Source organism: Ailuropoda melanoleuca, chromosome 6 (genome assembly GCF_002007445.2).
Source record: "Ailuropoda melanoleuca isolate Jingjing chromosome 6, ASM200744v2, whole genome shotgun sequence".
NCBI classification, from domain to species: Eukaryota; Metazoa; Chordata; class Mammalia; order Carnivora; family Ursidae; genus Ailuropoda; species Ailuropoda melanoleuca.
The window spans coordinates 57,878,815-57,894,960 of record NC_048223.1 but is presented as its reverse complement, the minus strand read 5'-3'; the positions used below and the strand labels follow the sequence as shown (position 1 = coordinate 57,894,960).

Here is a 16,146-nt window from a genome sequence, read left to right as displayed (position 1 = left end):
CGTCGCCCCTTGATCCAGTGCCTGCCTGATAGGAAGTCTGCAGTAAAGGCCGCCGTTATAGTTACTACCCGTTCCTTACATGACAGTGTCCCTAATACAGGACGTGCGCATGCGTGCGTGCGAGCGCACGCGTGTTTGGTGCGTGGGAAGAAAGGAACNTTTTAAAACAATAAGCCTTTGATTTTAGTGTGTGTTCTACCCTTGAAATCAGCTCCCTACAGAGAAATTCCTGGTTCAATACAGGGTCCATCAGAGTGCCCTTGAACCTTAGGTCACAGGCCCCCAAGTGTGGGCAAAGCAACATAGACCATTGATGAAAGAGGAATCTCTAGGGTGAGTGCTCCCGAAACATAGGAGAAAAACATGAAAGCAGGAGGAATTTTGAACTCTAAAGATGACAAATACTTAGACTGGCCCAGGCTAAAGGAAATGAGGCAATAGGGCTAAAAAAACAAAAACAACAACAAAACCCCAAAAAACCAAAAACCAGAACCTGTCATTTCTCTCCATAACTTTCTTTAGATAGCCCTTATATGTTTTAAGAAAAAATTTTAAAATATTTTAAGAAATATGTAACAGGAGCTGTTCAACGTGCTTATATCTCTTGCCCTAGTGATTCTGCCTCTAGATATTTGTCTTAAGAAAATATCAGAAGTGTGTGGAATGATTTTGAAGATGTATTTATCGCTGAAGCATTATTTGTGATGTAGGGAAAGTGAGAGACAACCTCAATGTACAAAAATAAGGAAAAAGTGAAAAAAATTGGATTCCATCCATGTGATGGAATGCTGTGTAGATATTTTAAAATCCTATTTTCCAAGATAGTTGTTTATGAAGGAAAATGCCCAATCTGTAGCACTCAAAAAAAGGGCAGATACACAGTCATATATTCCATATAATCATAATTTTAAATATGTATAAGTGTCCGTTTATATATAAAGAAAAAAATTGGAAAAACACACCAACATGTTAACTATCTCTAAGTGGCAGGATTTGAGATTACAGGTGATTGTTTCTGGCTTTTTAAGTATTTTAAGGAGTATTTTTTAAGTCTTTTTAGATTTTTCTACAATGAGCCTGTATTGCTTTTAATAGCAGAATTTTTAATTTTCAAGGTTAGGACATTCATGGACGTTCCCTTAAAATGACAGTTTCCCCCCTAAATCAGAAATATGGACACTGTGTTTTGGGTTTAATGGAATGAGGTGGAGAATTATGATTCAATGTTCGGTTTTCACACATAATGACGCAGTCAGTGAATGGATATTTACAGAGCACACGCGCATTCAATCAGCCAATGCTTATGGAGCACTTGTCCTGTGCTGGCCACTGAATTCATGCCCAGGAGCCAGGGGACCTCAGGGAACAACCCGGGCTGGATGGTGAGGGCGAGAAGCTCCTACTCTGGGTGTTCGGGAATGTCACAAATCACTGAGGAATGAGACGTTCCGAAAGGCTGGGCAAATTTGCCCAAGCTAACTAGCAAGGAGTTGAACCTTGGCTCTCAAGTCCAAGACCCAGAACCGGCTACTCAGCCGGGCTCACTGCTGAGCCCGGAGGCAAAGACTCTGCAGGTTTCTGGCATGATGTAATGGCTGCTTCGTCACCGCCCACCTGTCGTCTGGTCTCAGAGGCTCGACTGGTCCTAGAGGCTTGGTTTGTTGTACCGTTGCGCAGCTTAGTGCTTTCTTAGCACTGTATTTAACCGTTGACAATGATATTCTGATCAAAGGTTACCGTATTTCTCTGTATATTAGGATGACAGGTTGTTGATTTCCCAGATCAGTTCGCTCTCCTTTCCTTCCTCTCTCCCCACCTCTCTCCTGTGTGCAAGCTTCTACTTTCCAGTTGCTTTATCTGCATTTCGTAAGTAGCTCCAAAGAGGAGAAACCGAGAGCTCAGGGACCACGTGGCCATCCCTGCACAATCAGATCGCTATTCTTTAAAGTCACTGAGGATGGAGCCGAGGCAGCCAGCCCTTCATCCCCCAGAATGAAGGCCGCTGTGTGACTACCGGTGGCCTGTGTTGCGAGCACATTGCCCGGGTTCTGTTTGCAGGGAGCCCCACACCGTAAAGGGCAGGTCTGATTGTGAACAATTTACTCACTTTCCAGAGAGAGTCCTGGTGAACAGGGAAGCGTGTAAGCAGGTGGTTTTCTGCTGCAGAAGCCACCCAGATGTGCCTTCTTCCTACATGGGCCACGGCCTTTCCCAGCTCCCGACGTTGGGGTTTCACGCGAAGTCACCCCGGAGGCCGCGAGCCACTCATTAAACCGTACCGGCGCGCTCCGCAATTTCTTTCTGTGTAGGGCAGGGTCCAACCACCTGTGCTGGGTCTTTCCAGTCAAAGTGGCTGTTTTTCCTCAGCCTTTCCCTGCCCCTTGGGATAATGAGAGCCATTTACAGGGATAAACGTTTAAACCTCACTAGGAGACAGCATAGCCTCGTGGTTAATAAGCACCCTTGCTTCAAATCCCATCTCAGTTGTGCGCAAGCAATGTGTCTTTCAGGAGATTTAAGTTTCCTCACAGGGGTGTGGTCAAGTGATAATTAGCCGTCGCCCCTTGATCCAGTGCCTGCCTGATAGGAAGTCTGCAGTAAAGGCCGCCGTTATAGTTACTACCCGTTCCTTACATGACAGTGTCCCTAATACAGGACGTGCGCATGCGTGCGTGCGAGCGCACGCGTGTTTGGTGCGTGGGAAGAAAGGAACGATGCAACTGACGAGGCTTGCTTTCAGAGTTGCCGCGGTTGGACTTTTTTTCCTTGGGAAGATAGGAATGTGACATTTCTTACATATCATATGGGGAGGTGACTTCGATTTTTCTTTCAGCTCCGCATCATTTGAAAGGGCATTTGGTGACAGTGAGCTGTTTTAGAGGTCTGTGAGGTGGGCTAAAGTAAAAATAAATGAGACAGTGAAATTTTGTTTGCTCTTTAAAGGAAACCTCTTTTTCCCTCCCAACAGCACTGACAGTGTAATGTGCGTTCTGACGTACCCTCTCCTTACAATCCCCTCCGCGCATTTCTTTTCCCCATTTCCTCTCCTTTCCAGAAATAAGATCTTTCGAGCAGTAAGACAGTGCTTCAACTATCCCAAAACAGGGAAACTCTGAGATGGCTCTTAAAGGAGATAAACGAATACTAATCACATAGTATGTAATAATCGCACTTCTATGTATGATACATGGTACGCAACCACCGTAACAACCCCAGCCATCTCTGGGAAAGGAGCTGTTCTGGAGAGCTGAGGGCTTGTCCCTCAAAGCACCAGAAAATAACCAACTAAATCAATCAATCGATCAAATAAAATATTTTTAAGAAGGAAGGAAGAAACTAAAGACAAGATGTTTTGGGCAGAAAACTTTCTGAAATGTAACTCAATCTCGACTGCTTTTGGAAAGAGTCTGGGAAACTCATATTTAACACCTTTTCTTCTTCTATTGGGCTCAAAGTCATCATAATGAGAACCGATTCTAATGCTATTGTATGACAAAGTTATGTGCTTAGGCAACTGAGACAGGTAGAACGTTTGCCTGCACACTAAGAGGACCCAAACTACTGTCCCTTTTAGAATTCTTGTGTCTGCTTTCCACACTTTTCTATATCCCCCTTCTGTGGGCTGTCAGTATGACTTCCGGTCAGCATGTGTGTCTATAGCAAAAGGCCTCTTTACTCCTAATTTCCTAAGTGCTGAGGGATGAAAGCGAGAAAATCACACTGGTTAAAACTATGTGTACAATAAGCATAAATATTTCCTGAGTCAGGGCTTAGGGCTACTTCTCCTATGAGAGATGTATATGTCTAAGAAAAGTGTTTCTTAAGTTTTGTTTTAGTTTAAAAAAATTCCTTGTTTCGAAACTCTTTTTTGTGTAAGTGAGGTTATGCAATGGTCAGTTCTATGTAAATAAAAATATATATGAAGTATTGTGGACCTACCCACTCCCATCTCTGTCAGCCGTTATTCAGATGCTTGCATTCAGATCATATATTTCCTTGGTGCCCTGAAGTTTTGAAAATTTTAATAGCTCTGTGGATTGAACTGACATGAGAGGAAACTATTTCAAGTCTCCTGCAGTGATTTTTACACTCATAAAAATGTTCTCAATGTATCAGAGGCAGTGTTTGATCACAGAGAAATAATTCCCTCAGAAATCTAATTCAGGTGGGATCTCCTTTTGGAGAAAATTTCCTCTTTTCCCAAATGCTTTGTAAGATGCATTTTCTATGACTGGCCATTTCTGTTTAAGGTTCTGTTGGTCACACATGTAACCTAGGCCATCGACAGGCCATCGGGATTTCCTGGCAGAAACCATTGTGGGTGTTAAAAGTCAGTGGGTTGGGAGGAGTGAGTCACCAGACACTGGCACATTCAACTGTGCAATGCTCCAGATTTACAACTTTGTCCCCCTTCCTTGGGTTGTCTCCCACAAGCTGAAGCAACTCAGGAAGCTGAGGAACGCAGAGCAGACTGTGGCTGGGCTGGCCTTCCAGAAAGGTCCACGCAGTGGTCCCTGGACCCTGGGAGGCCTCCGCTCCCCCTACGCTGTTTATATTAGCTATCACGCATGGAACAGTCATGTGGTACGCTTTGCAGTCAGCAAGTTTATCTTGAGTTAAAGTTTTACCAGTAGAATCAAGTCGTGTTTACCCCTGTTCTGCAGCAGGTCATGTGCAAACAGCACCTGTGAACATTTTCAGCACACATGCTGGACTTTCTCCTTCATATTTCTCATCACAACAAATGTTGGGGGGAAAGCCAGCAATTGTCAAATCCCTGGAAAACGTGAAAACCCTTCCCAGAAATGGCTCCCAGTCGCTGCTGTCAAGGTGCACGGGACGTTACCTTTGCCGTCCACAGAGCTCATTCATCTACTGTAGACAGCAGTCCCAGCGTAAACCCAAACTCAGCACACACGTGAGAGCTCTGAATGCTGCTAACAGTCATTCCCTCCATGAAACAAGAGTCCTCGACAGAATTTTTATTTTAATGTGTCAGCATTTAAAAGGATTCTATAAACAGGATTTCATCATACTTTCCCATCTCTTTATTTAATGTTTATGTATCAGTCACAGTGCGTGAAGCACTATTCTAAGTGCTTTAAAACACGAATTCATTTAATACTCATAACAACTTTGTGAGATAAGGACTTTACCCCACTTTACATTTATGTAAACTGAGGCACAAAGAGATTAAGTAAGTTGTCCAAGGCCACATTGCTGGTTAAGTGATGGAGCGAGAAGCTGAACCCAGACCAGGGCAAGCAGAGAACCCCTGCCCACCCCGCCCCCTGTGATTATAAGTACTGTTCTTTTTGTTTTTCCAAACAAACTGAACCAAAGTTGGGTTTTTTAAGTATCTATTATATTAGCTTGCTAGGGCTACCATAACAAAGTAGCAAGGACTGGTCATAATCTGCTAGCCATTAGTATGCTAGACATTATTAACAAAATGTCAAAACAAGGGACACCTGCGTGGTTCAGTCCATTAAGCATCTGGCTTTGTTCAAGGTCATGATCTCAGGGTCCTGGGATCGAGCCCCACATTGGGCTCCCCATTCAGTGGAGAGTCTGCTTATCTCTCTCCCTCTGCCCCTCGTCCAGCTCGTACTCTCTCTCTCAAATAAATAAATAAAATCTTTTTTAAAGAAAGTCAAAACAAGCAACGTGTTCTTTAAGGAAAACAATGGTCATTGGAATACCGAAGTTGAGAAGTACTTGGGGTTTTTTTGGCAGAGGGGGGAGGTAGTTTGTTTGACAAGTCTCTCCAATTTCAAGTGGGCGAAACCACTATTTTACCGTGATTTCTTCCCTTCCTCTTACACCAAGTGTGAAGGTGTGGGGGACTCTTTATCTATTATCTATCAATCTATCTGTCTCTCTATCATCCATCCATCCATCTATCATCTCCACAGACCACAGGCTGAGGAGTGAAGTAGTCATCTTATTAGTTAATTGCATTTTTGGCAGGTGTTTGGAAAGACTTCATTTTAGCTTTCTCATCATAAAATGTGTCCTTTAAGCCAACTGTAGAAAGTATGAAGTCATATAAAGGGAAAGAGCTTTATGGCAAGAAATCTAAGGTAAGCCATCTTTTATGACTACGAGTAAATCCTGGGTTACAGTGAAAAATCAGTGATACGTAGAAATAGGTGTGTATATATGTAAATGTGAGATATCCTACGGAGTCTGGCATGGAGCAGCTGGTGGTTAAAAATATTAACAGGCAGGCATGAGGTCCCAGTTTCTCCTGACAAATGGCAGAAATTGAGACCAGCAATGATTTCGGTCCCCGTGGTGATGAACCACATGTCACACTATAATTTTACTCCTCATAGGAAGGCAACTATTGTCCTGCCCTTCCCAATCCTACTTCAGATTCTCCAAGTAGAGCATGTCTGTCTTAGCTGCGTTCATCGTTTCTGCGACTACCACTCACGGCCGTGGAAGCACAACCTAAGCCAATTCCAAAACATTAGACAGGCATGAGCGTGAGTACTAGCCATCACTTTCCCTTCTTTTGGTTTCGAATACCAAGAAACGAAAAACAAGCTGGGCGCTAGTGAAGTCGCCAGCGTCGTGCTGAATAAACTCCAGCAATCCTTTGACAAACCTGGGTGTTGTGGTCATGTGGTTTTATACTTGTTTATTAAAACTCAAAAATATGTAACCCTCTATCAAACGCTGGGCTTAGTTCAGTCCCCTTAGAACGATGGTTTTCCTTTCTCCTGGGTCGTGTGTGCCCAGTTTGGGGAGCTGTGTCTTTTCTGTCCTTCAGTGAATGGACAGAAAGGTAGGCCAAGAAAAACAATGTTCTCTTAAGTTCCTCAATATTTTGGGCAAAAGCCAGATGGTTACTGTTAGATCACAGTATTGTTCGCAATTATTTGTTCCCTCTCCTTTATTTTTTTAAAAAGATTTATTTATTTATTTGAGAGCGAGAGAGAGAGCATGCGAGCAGGGGTGGGGTGGAAGAGTAGAGGGAGAAGGAAGAGAATCTCAAGCAGACTCCACGCTGAGCACGGAGCCCAATGCAGGGCTTGATCCCACAACCCTGAGATCATGACCTGAGCCAAGAACCAAGAGATAGACGCTCAACCGACTGAGGCACCCAGGTGCCCCTCTCCTTTATTTTTTTTTTAAGATTTTTTATTTTTTTAAGTAAGCTCTACAGCCCAGGTGGGGCTCGAACTCACAACCCCAAGATCAAGAGTCGTGTGCTCCACCGACTGAGCTGGCAGGTGTCCCTATTCCTTCTCCTTTAAAAGAATTATACAACCAGGGTGGCCTGGGTGGCTTAGTCATTTAGGTGTGTGCCTTTGACTCAGGTCAAGATCCTGAGGTCCTGGGATCAAGCCCCACATCGGGCTCCCTGCTCAGCAGGGGAGTCTGCTTCTCCCTCTCCCTCTGCCCTTCCCCCCTGCTCTCGTGTGCTCTCTCTCTCTCTCTCAAATAAATAAATAAAATCTTTTTTAAAAAATAAAAGGATTATATATCCTTATGGGTCAAGTATGGGCCCCCCCAGCCCAGCTTGATCATGGAATTGACTTTGAAGGACGTGTGAATAGACATGATACATGCCATTATAAGCAGAAGCTTTAAATGGGATTCTGTGGTACAGCTTGGTCCCTTGCTCTGCTGCCCCCTTCTAAGAGAACAGCAGGTCCCAGATAAAGACTACTCCTTCCACTGCAACCTGGAATGAGAAAAACCATGGGATAGAGCCACAACAGACCCATAATCTACATGTATTGTGAATAAGAAACTACTGATGTAAATTACTGAGATTTGGGGATTGTTTGTTATGGAGTGACACTGACAAATACAGTCACACAAGATTTTGCTGAGATTTGCACAAATAAAACAAGGGAGAATGTGAGTGAAAGAAGCTATTACATTTCAAGCCAGTAAGGACTACCTTATGAACATAAAAGAACTCATAGCTTACATAACATAATATTTGCTGGAAGAATGTGCCTTAGAAAATCATGATATAACAGATACATATACCAAATGCCTGATGCAGATTAGAAGGAGAAAATTGGAGCACCATGACAAGACTTGAGCCTAAAAAAATGCTTGTCACACAGTAGGCGTTAAAACTACTTGCTGACTGAACGAATAAATTTTAATACCATAGAATTAGGTAAGATAAGGGGTTACCTTCGTGGTGAGGTTTGTTTGCTGTATATATAATTATGAATTAACTCTCAGCTCATCTCATAAAGACTCTGGGTCAGCTCGCTCTAGAAAACATGCCTTGGAGAAGTGATTTTCTTTTCTTTCTCTGTTGGCCCACACAGAAAGGGGAATCTTGAGTAAGAAGGAAAGATCTAAAAGGTTTTGAGAACTTTTGCACTCTGTAATTATATTCTTTTGGCTTTTTTCTCTGCTTGTTGAATGTTTTTGGATTCTTGTTGTTGTCCTTTGATTGATTCAAGCCTACTATGATGGTCATCCTAGATCCCGATTCATGTTCTCAAAAGGACATTTGTTGGAGGACCATGAACTGAGAGAATACATTCTTTGAAATTTAGAAATAAGTGGATCCCAAAAGTATCCAAGGAGCAATTGTCACTGCAAGTGAGCACATAACTGGGGCTCCTGGGTGGCTCAGTCGGTTAAGCGTCTGCCTTCGGCTCAGGTCATGATCTCAGGGTCCTGGCTCGAGCCCCACATTGGGCTCCCTGCTTGGAGGGGAGTCTGCTTCTCCTTCACCCTCTGTCCCCCTCTGCCCTTATGCTCCCCTGCCTCTTAAATAAACAAATAAAATCTTTAAAAAAAAATCAACGCATAACTTAATTCATATAATACAAGGTAGATAAATCACTGCTCCATTCCCATTCTTTCACCTATGTATTCTCTCTTCTACAAAATCAGGCATATCATATGTGGCCTGTCATGCAGCTAATTTGTGGCTGGTTTGTTTGCCTCTCAGTGCAGTTACCGAAGGTTCGTGAAGTCAGGAGCTGGGGCAGCCATCTTGCAAGCATGAAGAGGCAAGCCCGAAGACAAAAGCCAACATTGCTGAGGATGGAGAAGCCAAAAGATGGGAAGAAACCAGGACTTCCATATCAGCCTCTAAATTAACTAATCCTTGAACTACTCAGCCCCCAAACTTCTTGTTATGCAAGACAATAGGCAGCATTTTGTTTTGGCCACTTTGCTAAGTGTTCTGTTCATGACAGCTAGAGCCATCCAGAATGATCCCTTGGCCTTTTACCGTTTCACAGATTGATTGTTGTGCTCAGACATGCCTGGGTCTCAGCAGAAGAGCTCATGTTGGGCTGTCCACTCCAGGAACCCCTGGTCTCTGTGAAGAGATAATAAACTGCTCGTGGGTCCACAGTTCCTGCTGCTTCTTTTCTTTGTCTAACATACAGGCCATAGCGAGCACTCGAGTGGCAACTGCTTATTTTTTCATAAAATAGTGGCTAAAACTGAATATATACTTTTGAGACTATACAGAGGCTCCTACAAAGAATAGTTAAGGGTCCTGGAGGATGACCACACTCATGTGAGTCCTAGCTCTTAATCAGGGCTAGGTCTCCTAGGGAACCACGGTGTCACCTACCTCGTGAACCCAATCCCGTAAGGTTGCCAAGAAGTTGACTTTTCTGCCTCTACCATACATGAAGGCACACTCGGCATCGGTAAGTTTCCTAAATATAAAATAGTAAATGTGTTCTAATTAAATAAATTAAGGACTCGGAAATTAAATGTAAAAACTAATAACAAACCTCCCATTTACCCTCAGCAATCATTTAGGCTTACACCTCCCCTGTTAGCAGGACTAATAGGGCCCAAGAATGGCTGAAGCTGCCATTTCTCTGTCCCCATCCCCTCAACAACCTGTATGTTCTGTGAAGGCATTAGCTCTCTCTGCCTGGCTCACACAGTCCCTACCTGAGCTTCTGCCTCCTTGTAGGTGCTAAAAATCCACACAAAGTGTGAGTAAATGATGAGCCATAATGAGAGGCCCAGGGCTCTGAGAGGGTCAGCCATATCAGATCCTGGCGGGCACTGCTCCTAAGGGATCCTGCTCCGTGAGTTCCAGGAAAAGAGCAACAAGGATGAGTTAGTACATTGTTGGCAAAAGGGCTTCGCTGAAATCTCGCTGTAAATTTTTTACAGAAAGGGCACTTGGGCACTTACTGTTAAACAAAGACAGGAATCTATAACATGAATTAGAACTTCCATTGACTGAGCAAATGCTGTCTCAAACACTGTGCTCTGTGCTTCAGACATTAATTCATTTAATCCTCCTGACCATCCAACCGGTGCTGTGGTTGGCAACCTCTAGGATGTCCCCTGATAACCCCCACCTCCTGACATCCACTTCCTTGTACAATTCCCTCCCCTTGAGTGTGGGCTGGATTTATAGACTTCATTCTAAAGGACAGTGTGGTAGAAGTAATGGGATGTCACTTGCAAGATTAGGTTATAGAATCATTGGCTTCTATCTTGGGTGCTCCAGCCGCCAGGCTGTGAGCTGCCCTGTAGGGAGGCCTATGTGGCTGAGAACTGAAGGAGACTCCCAGCCAATCCAGTGAGGAGCTGAGACCCTCAGTCCAACAGCCTGCAAGAAATAGCATCCTGCCAACAACCACACGCATTGACGTGGAAGAGGGGCCTCCCCCAGTCAAACCTTCGGATGGGACTGCAGCCCTGGATGACAGATTGACCGCAACCTCATGAGATACGTGGAGCCAGAAGCTCCCAGCTAAGCCATGCCCAGACTCATAACCCACAGGAACTGTAATATAACAAAGAATTATTTAAGCTGCTGCATTTGGGGGTAATTTGTTGTGTAGCAATAGATAATATAAGGAGGTACTAGTATTATTTGCAGTTTGTAGAAGAGGAAACTGAGGTTCAGAGTGGACAGGAAATGGTGGAGCCAGGATGTGGACTGATGTGGCCTGACCTCAGAGCCTACATGATCAATGACTGGAGTCAGTTTCAGATGGTGGTAAGTACGTTGCTACTGTTCAGCCAGAGTTGGTACTGTGCAGACTCTTCTTTGGAAAAGAATCTTCTTTGGAAAAGCTAATATGTCTCTTCCCAAGCCAGGTAAAATGTTTGAAAGATTCCAAAGGAAAGAAAAATTACAGCATGCAAGCAATCATAAAGCATTACCATTTAATTTCCAGCAAAAATGACCTCCCTGCTTCCCAGCCCACGACCCCCAAAATAATCCCTCCAGCAGTTTCTTCTCTACTCCTCACAATTATGCAAAATACAGCAAATGTGCATGCATGATTGAATTTATACAAATATTATAGAGAGTGCATACACACACACACACACACACACACACACACCCCATCTATGAAAATTTGGGATCACAATTGTTCCTGTTACCTATTGTCGTGCAGCAAATCACTCCAAAATGCAGAGGCTTAAGGCATCACCAGCATTTTCTTATCTCCCTCTCAGGGTTTCCAAGGGTCAGGAAGGTGGGAAGGGCTTGGCTGTGTGGTGGGCTTGGTACCCTTTGCGGTTACAGCCAAAAAAGCCTGGGAGACCTGGGGCTGCCCGGCTGCCCTCTCTCCCATGCTAGTTTGGTGATTTCAGGGCAGCCTGACCACTCATTTAGCAGCTGAAGGCTTCGAGAACAAGAGTTCTAGAGACAAGGCAGAAGCAGCAACACTTTTCATAACACGGAGTCAGAATCACGTATTGTCATTTCTGTCAAACCCTGTTGGTCAGAACAGTCCCCAAAGCCTGCACGGTTTGAAGGGGATGAGGCATAGACCTCACCTCTCAGGGGAAGGAGCATCAAAGAATTTGTATAAATATTATTGAATTGCCATAGGGGGATATGCGCGACAGTTTGTTTGGTTTTTTGCTAAAGAGGCACACCATTTTAGAACTTTGTCAGATATTGCTAATACCTTGTCCAGAGCCTGGCTATCATTCTCTACTTATTAAAAAAAAAAATCAATGACCCCCTATATCAAGATCCACCAATCAACTCAGAACATTTTTCCAGAAACTTCTTTATAGAGTTGTATTTTCTAACCAGTCTCAGTGGAGCCCAGCTTTTCTGCCACTCCCAACGATGCTGTAAAGTTACATCCTCGTCCCAGGTGTCATGGTAGGATTTTGCCAAGGTAGTTGTGGGCTAAATTCAAGCAGTGGGACTTCTGGATCAAAGATGACGTACATTGACAATTATGACTGACGTTGCTAAATTGCTCTTAGAAGAATCTTACTAGTGGCAAATGACCACCAGTCGATAGTCCCCGTAACAATATTTGCACATACCTGTTCCTCCACATACCTTCACAGGCAGTAATTACTATAAAACTTTACTGTCGTTGCCAGTTAGGTGAAAAGCGGTATCCTGTTAACACTTAGACGTGTGTCCTCAATTTCACGTGGAAGTGCTTACTGGGCATTTATATTATTTTTCTTACAAACTGCTCGTTTATATACTCTGCCCAGTTTTCTACTGGGTTATTCTGCCTTTTGTTTATTGATTTGTGCTAGCTCTTTGTAATTTAAGGAAACTAGTCCTGTGTTTCTATTATGTGTTGCAAATACTTCCCCTGTTTAAAAGTGATTTTGTCACACAAAGGTATACATGCTTTTATGGTATGGAATGTATGGTTTTTAAGTCTACCTAGAAGGTACAGAGGACCTCTAGGACGTCCCTTACAGAGATGATCAGCAAAGTCACCCTTGATTTTTAAATCTTATGGTTTCAATTGTTATCTTTAAGTTTTATCTACAAGGAATTTATTGGGAGCAAAGAGTAAAGTAAAAATCAACTTAAGCTTAACTCGTTTTTCCAAAGGGCCAACCATTTCCAAATGGGTCCCACACCATTTGTGGAATAATCCCTCTTTCTGCCACTTTCCAGGAGCTCTTGCTACCTTTACCCGACGCACGCTCACTGGCCGCTCTGGGTAGATGGTTATTCTGACAGTGACCTAGAATTATGGTAGAAGTGAATTGTAGCTTCAGGAGAGGAGAGAAAACTGAGAAAGCCCCCAGTCCAGCTTCTTACTAAAGGCAGATGTGTTCTTCATCTTGGGGACCGAATGGAACCCCCCCCCCACCCTCCTGGCCCCACACCCTGGGCCTGGCTGAGAAAAATCTCTGTTATGCCCCTTTGGCAGTTCTTTTCCACAGGACCCTTTTTGGGTCAGTCCATGAGGCAGAACCGCTGTGTAAGTTGCTTTCACGGGAGCGTTTTGGAGACTATTCAGGAAGAGCTAGCCATGAGCAAAATGGAATTTGAAATAAATCATTTGTCTCTGTGAAGGTGAACAACTGTAGGACTTTATATGGCCATGGCCCTGTCTTTAAGAAGGAGTAAGGCACTTTGCCCTGTCATTAACCCATTTGGCTTGGTGGGGAGGGACAGGGGGAGGTCTCTGGTGAGACCTTCGATTCCGCCCTCCGTTGATATGACAGAGGCTGGGATGGAGCTGAGGATATCTTTCCAATTGGCTAATCTCAGTTGCTTGGAAAAAAGTTAGGTTGGCCCTGGGCGTCAGCCCTTACCTACCTAGACAGACAGCTTCTGGGTCCCTGGCATGGACATTGGCACCCATGACTGCAAAAGTCCAGGATCCAAGCCAGCTGCCTGGGGTGCTCGGGAGAGGCACAGGGTGCCTCCTTCCCACACTTGAAATGTGCCAGGACTGGAGGCCAGCCCCTGCCTCTTGTCTGAGACAGAGAAATACCCCTCCACCCCTCCACCCCCACCCCACTGAGGATGGGGCTGTCCCCACGACACACTCCAGAAGAAGCAGGATCTGGGTTCTCCCACACCCAGCGGCCACTCAGAAGCCCCAGAGCCGAAGCAGGGGCACCCTGAAGCATCCCTGTCCCACTCCTGTCCCATGCGGAGACTGGGCCCATCAAGGCCTCCCCAGCACCCCAAGCTGGTCCAAGGCCCAGATTTCTACCTGAGGCTTCGTGGCTCAGACCTCAGTAGGGGCCTGGGAGAGAGGGGAGAACCAGCAGAGAAAATCTCACCCCCGTGGGACTGTGCTGGTGGCCTCAGGGCCTCCAGCTTCGCAGATAACGAACAGGAGCCCTGGCACCCCAAGTGAACAACAATTTAAGGTATAAGACCTGACTCGATGTCGATCTAGTAGTTAACAAAAATCAAATGGTTGAGAAAAAGAATTTCGTGTAAATAAAAATATAACTTCACAATGGGCAACTGAGCCGTTGCAGTGTTTTTCTTTTGTTGTTTTTTTTCCCCATGCTGCGGATAGTTACACACTGCGTCTGACACGGGAGATGGTAGCTGGGGCTACTGACTTTTTTATTTACTTAAAAATCACTGTGACTTGCTAAAGAAGGTTGAATGGTCCCACCTTTCTGTTAAAAAAAAAAAGAAAAGAAAAGAAAAAAAAGGCAAAAAAAAAAAAAAAGGCAGTCCTAAAATGAATGGTTTCAGTGAATCAAATCACCGAAGTGGTACCAGCAAGACCACCCAGGCCCCAGCACCGCTTTCTTCCTCCAGCTGTCTTTGAAGGCTAGGGTTTAGGCTTGTAATTAAGGGATGCCTTTGTTTCTTTAATGATGCTAATCCCCATCTCCAGGGAAATCACCTTTTAGGTAACACTCAGCCACCACCCCTGAGGGCACGAAATGAGGGAGGACCACACTGAAGTCCCAGGCTCCCAGCTGTCTTGAAGGAGGAGTCTGGTCCCTGGGCAGGTGAGTGGGCGGGGCGCACACTCACCTGTGCTGCCGAGGCCCACAGAAAGGTGCGACCACAAAAGACTCCAGTGCCCTCATAGGGGACAAAAACTACTCTGCAGAAAGAGAACCATCACTGTTTGGATCGTGAAAAGCTGAAGCGTCCCCTTCTCCTCCCCAGACAGCCATTAGAGGCTGAAGCAGGCGCCTGTGGGAAGGCGGGCCTCCGGGTAGCAATGAGCTACCAGGTCCCTAAGGTACCATGTTGAATTTCTCAATCTAACTTTGTTTAGTTTGGGGAAAACATTTTTTCGGTCCAAAAAAAAAAAAATCGCTGTGGTTTCTCTCCTACTCCCACCCTCTATAATCGCAGCTTGCAAGAAAGAGTTTCACCATTTTCCCATAAAACCAAAAAAATGAGGATGCTGGGCAGACATTCTTTGTTTCTTTTCTTCCATCACTGTTGATTCCCCCCACACCAGCCCTTGTGCTCCAGGCGGGCCTGTCTGCCCACTGTCCCCACACATTCCTCATGCACACTGGGCTCTGGCCAGGCAGCGTCCTGCCCCTTTCTCCTGGTCATACTTCCTCTTCCAGAAGCCAGCTCTACACTCACCTCACTAAGCAACACTGGGGTAGGGTTGGAGGGAGCCCGAGGTCCTTCGGAGCACACACTGCGGGTTCGGCCCTGTGCCACCTGCCAGCATCGAGGAGCTTAGTGCTTCCTCCCCGCAGTCTGCTGAGATTGTCTGCAATGACTCCTTCACGCTTCTTTTCTCCCTGCGGTCACTTGTAACTAACTCATGGATTCACTCATCATCCGGCAGCTCCTGAGCTCCCACTATGATGGGTCCGCTCTTGTACAGTATTCTTTCGCGCCCGCCCCTCTGTGAGACTCCTAAAGCCCGTTCACGTGCTCGGGCACGCGGGCACTCTCTTCTCAACCAACATATTTTGAGGGATTCCCTTTGTCTTCCAGTTATCTTCGGTTGCTAGTCTTCTCCCCACTGCTTTACTCACATCTTGGCACTGGTGTGCTGTTTCAACCAATTTTCGTCCATTCTGTTCTATTCCTTTAGCAGGGCGGGGCCCGGGGTGAGTAGCGCCTTAGTCAAAGCTCTTGGGTTCTCATTAATTGCTCTGTGACTGACTCACCGCGTGAGCGTGGACGAGTCACTTCCCTTTCTCACCCTCAGCCTCTCCAGCCTTAGCAGGCTCTCTGCACATCTGGAAGGAACATGGCCAAAGTGAATGCGATGTCCTCTATACCTCAGATGACTATATAATCCACCGGCCAGCTGTCCCTTTTGAGAGCAAAAGGAGCTACTCATAATTATGCCACGACGGGTTTAAACAGGTTGGTCCCCAGCAGATTCTAGAATCGCATGTAAAAATGGGGAGAGGAGCAGGCTTTCCCTAGCTTATCGCCTTCCGGCCCTTGGAGATAGACGAACACCAACTCGCTGCAGTCTAGTATTA

The 16,146-nt window shown here is 45.2% G+C and overlaps 1 long non-coding RNA gene across 1 annotated transcript; it reads right to left on the bottom strand.

Moving 5' to 3' along the window:
* Window positions 1-2,389: 2,389 nt before the first annotated feature.
* On the bottom strand, window positions 2,390-15,687 carry LOC117802585. Its single transcript, XR_004625946.1, has 3 exons — window positions 15,284-15,687; window positions 9,575-9,662; window positions 2,390-2,895 (listed from the first exon to the last, which is right to left on the bottom strand). It is a non-coding gene; the product is annotated as an uncharacterized LOC117802585 (long non-coding RNA).
* Window positions 15,688-16,146: the final 459 nt, after the last annotated feature.